Source organism: Molossus molossus, unplaced genomic scaffold, assembly GCF_014108415.1.
Source record: "Molossus molossus isolate mMolMol1 unplaced genomic scaffold, mMolMol1.p scaffold_m16_p_6, whole genome shotgun sequence".
NCBI lineage: Eukaryota > Metazoa > Chordata > Mammalia > Chiroptera > Molossidae > Molossus > Molossus molossus.
This window is the reverse complement of record NW_023425399.1, coordinates 66,421,946-66,426,499: the sequence shown is the minus strand read 5'-3', so window position 1 is coordinate 66,426,499 and position 4,554 is coordinate 66,421,946. Positions and strand designations below refer to the sequence as shown.

At 39.5% G+C, this 4,554-nt stretch overlaps 1 pseudogene; it reads right to left on the bottom strand.

The window, feature by feature from the left end:
- Positions 1-897: 897 nt before the first annotated feature.
- Positions 898-1,820, bottom strand: LOC118619076 (annotated as a pseudogene).
- Positions 1,821-4,554: the final 2,734 nt, after the last annotated feature.

Sequence of the window (4,554 nt, the reverse complement as noted above, 5' to 3'; positions counted from 1 at the left end):
TCCAAGGACATTTTTCGATATTTTGTTCAGATAGAGTGGGAGGGAGGGAGGGAGGGAGGGAGGGAGAGAGAGAGAGAGAGAGAAAGAGAGAGAGAGAGAGAGACATCGACAAGAAAGGGACATATCGAGTGGCTGCCACCCACATGACCCAACCAGGGCCGGGGACAAACTGCAACTGAGGTACATGCCCCCAGCGGGAACCAAACCCGGGTCTCTCCAGACCGCAGGCCGATGCTCTAATCACTGAGAAAAACTGGCCAGGGCAACAGCTTTAAGAAAAAAAAGATCTCTTACCCTTTGAGACGACATGGAGGGACCTGGAAAGTATTATGCTGAGCAAAATAAGCCAGTCAGAGAAAGACAAGTACCATATGATCTAACTTATGAAATATCATGAACAAAGTAAGCTGCCGATTAAAACTAATCCATAGTCATGGAAGTAGGGAACAGACTGACAAACCTCAGGATGGGAGGTGAGGGGGTGGGAAGAGATAAACCAAAGCACTTATATGCGTATTTGCACAACCAATGGATATAGACATTAATTTGGGAAAAGAAGGAAGGGGGAGGGAATGGGGAGGAGGGAGTCAAAGGGGGGAAAACGCGGGGACAGTTGTAATACTTTCAACAATTAAAAAAACAAGAGTACTCTGCTTTCACAGTATTCCTTTTTACTTCATATGCCAGTTATTGGTTATGCTGTAGGATTTAATGTTACAGCACAAAAAGACAACCATTTAAAAAAAAAGGTGGGAAAGGAATGTATATAAGGCAATATTTCTTTTAGGTATAATAAGCATAACGATGTTTCAGGAATACAAGATAAAAATTTCTCAAGGCTACCTTGATTCTCACTGTATAAAAACAGTAGGCTATGTACTAAGCTCCTCTCTGTGACTAGTAACTAATGCCTTGGTTGCCATACTGGTAATTTCAGGGGTAGTCATCTTGGTACTTGCCATGATACACATCTGGGTATTCTGCCTGATAATTGGTATCACTGATTTCTGACCCATTTGTTCCTGTTCCTTGGCTTCCATTGTGAATAACCGGTTCTGTTAGAGTGGCACAGTATTTGGGATCTTACACTTGCTGCCTGAGTTCACACACATTTATTCCTTTCTGGGAAGCCACTTTGTTGATACTCACCTGTAAAGAAACTGTCAAGTTGTCCACTGGTTGTAAGAATAGCTCTGGTCATAGATATCTCTTCTGATAACTAGCGCTAACATCCCCATCTGACTTGCCCTTTTGTTGGTGCCCATCTACAGACTAATTGTGGTCTGCTCACAAGGTTTTTCAGTTTGCATTTTGGGATCATAAAGGTGCCTCCTGGTCCCATAGGTTGTCATACCTAGCTGGAATATTTGTTGATTCCCATCTGCAAACCAATGATACTTTGGCCAGCTTTTAATTTTCCTTCATTACAATGTCATACTTGTTTCTTGGCATACTTCACTCCAGAGTCGATGGTGGTATGGAATCCTTTTGTTTTAGCCAGACTAGCTAGAGCCACCAGCATAGTCTGCAACCTGAGTCATGTTTCCATTCTCAAAAAGATTATTTGCTTCAAATACATCATGGGGCTTCATACCATAAGCCTGAATAGCTTTAATAAAGTTGCCCACATTCTCCAACTGAAGGCAGTTTAACGAGGAGTCATTGACCTTCTTCACCAAGCCTAGCTGTAGCTTGTTTATGAGTTCACAGAGGATTATGCCATCTTTCAAGCCCAGCTGAACGTTGGTGCCAATGCTCATGCCTGTCACCTCTTCTAGCCAATTGCAGAGATCTTCTTCTGTCTGATGATCATACTTGGAAGCAATCTCGCAGCCTCAGACGCCTGTCCGTCTAACTGCTACTTGCTGCCGCCACAGGAAGGGTCCCCATTTTAGGATTTTTAGGGCAATAATGATTTAATCTAAAAAGCTATGATTATTTTAAAAGCAATCATAATAGCTTACACACCAAAACACTCTGAATAAAAGTATCATACTGTCCATGTGGCTCTCTAGTTAAAAACATTCTCTCTAGCTGTATGGTAACAATGAAAAGATGCACACATTGCTGCTCCATCTCCCACATTCCCCACCTGACACTTTCCAAACAATTTATTTTCAATTATTAATTGTGGCAACAACCACACTTTCATCATTTAAGATCCATCTTAATGATTAGATGCATAAGCATTCTTCACAATGTGTAGTTTCATTGAGAATACTTCACACATGAGCTGATATCAACACAAAATGAATGTTCAGCAGGTGATGCTAAGCAGGGGGCTTACTGTCGTAATGTCCTCTCCAGAAGGCACAAACAGGCCAGGGGAACAGAGTGACAACTCTGATGGGCTCAGAGATAAAGTTTTATTTTTCTATTGCTACTGTGGAAATCGTATTTGCAAAATAAAATATGAATAAATTCTTCCAAGGTACTATTCAAAAAATAAATAAAAGTAGTGCAAGTGTTTAATCAAAAAATAAATAAAAGTAGTGCAAGTGTTTAAACATTACTTACATTTGTGAACTGAAGAACTAAAGAGCTTCATTTTTCCCAAGTATCTTCTAATTCATTGTTTTTGCTTTACTCTACTTAAATACGATATAATACCTACATTTACTTTGAAGTATGTGAACAGTCCTGTGGTTTAATGGACCCAAATAGTTTTCTTCACTTGGACATGTGTTCCTATAATAAACTGCCCTCAACATATGTTTACCAGTACTACAGGGGGAAATGCTGTGTAGACTACAAAACACTATTCAAATTAAAGGGGACATCTATATACTTAAAACAGAAAGTAAAACACTACCAACAACTCACACTGAAATCACCTCTTTCTAGCCAAGTTCAACTACATCTTCTCAGTTCATATTTTTCATCAGCAACTGATCAGACTTAACTGGGAGTGCCCCCTATGATGCTCCACCAACTTCCCTTACTGTGACACCTGGTTTTTCTCTCCCAACTAACCACTTCTTAGTTTCTCTCACTGACCCCTTCACTGGGTGTACCCCACAGTCATGGAACTGCTCTTTCCTCTCTGCTAGTTTATATACTGTCTTGAGCTTTTTCTTGTCACCTCCATAACAGCTGAATATTTCCTAGCTTGCCATCTCCTGGCCCAACATCAGAGTTATTCTCTCCAAATGTGCCTTGTCGGTGTCTCTTACAATATTCTAAAAACCAAACTTATCTGCTCCACCTTGCTCCCACCCCACCAACTTGGCCCTCCTGCTAACTTCCCCCATTTCAACAGCAACAGCAATTCTTTTTTAATTAAAATAATTCAAACAATTAACCCTTATCTAATGATGATTTTCAAATTCTCTTTTAGCTCTAGAGATAGGGAAATTGTGAGAGGCTGGAACTCCCCACTTCCTTGATCAGACTGTGGGTGGCCTGGTGCTTCCTATTCCACCTTCCTTCCAGAGACTTTCAGGTCACCCTCTTCTTCGCAGTGGGAACTTAAGGGCTTTGCATCTGTAAATCTTCCTTCATAATCAGACTGCTCATCCTGATTGCTGCTTTTATCGCCGATGCCTCTGTTCAGCAGCTGCCTGCTCACACATGGATTCAGTCCTACAAATACCTGTTGAGTATGCACTTAACCACATGTGAAATACCATGACAGGCACAGAACAGTATTATCAATTAAGTTAAAAAACTCTGGCTCTGGCGAGGTGGCTCAGTTGGTTGGAGTGTCATCTGGTACACCAAAGGGTGGCAGGTTTGATTCCCAGTAAGGGCACATACCCAGGTTTAGGGTTTGATCCCTGTGAGGGAGCTTGCAGAGGCAGCCGATCAATGTGTCTCTCTCACATCAATGTTTCTCTCTCTCTCCCCTGTCCTTTCTCTAAAAATCAATTTAAAAAAAGAAGAAAAACAACACACACAAAAAAACACCTCTGACCACAGTGCAAAAACATTCTGAATAAAAAGAAAATTAAAGACTTGTTCCTGCCCTTAAGGAACGTATGTGCTCCTTAAACACAGAAACTAAGTTATGAAAAATATATAGAACTGTTTTTATGATGACTATAGTTAATGGTGACTATAGTTAATAATACTGTATTATATATTTGAAAGTTGCTAAGAGAGAAGATCTTAAAAGTTGTCATCACAAGAAAAAAGTTTTTGTAACTATGTGTGGTGATGGATGTTAACTAAATTTACTGAGGTAATTATTTTTCAATATATACATATATCAAATTATTATGTTGTACACCTGAAACTAATATAATGTTATATGTCAATTAAACCTCAATATGAATAAACAAAAAATGGCAAAATCGAAGGTCTGAGCAATTAAAAAAAACAACTGTTTTTATATATACATTTATAAGTTAACCAGAAAAGTAGAAGTAGAAAGGAGGAACTCTTTTCTAAGAACCAAAGAAGACTTCATAGAGGAGTAATTACAGTGGATCATGAAGAATGAATACATGTTTTTTAATTTGGGAGGGTTAGGCATTGGTGGGGAGAGCATGTATATCCACAGTGCCCACTCTGGGCACTGCAAATAATCTTAGTTTTAAACAAATCATAATCACC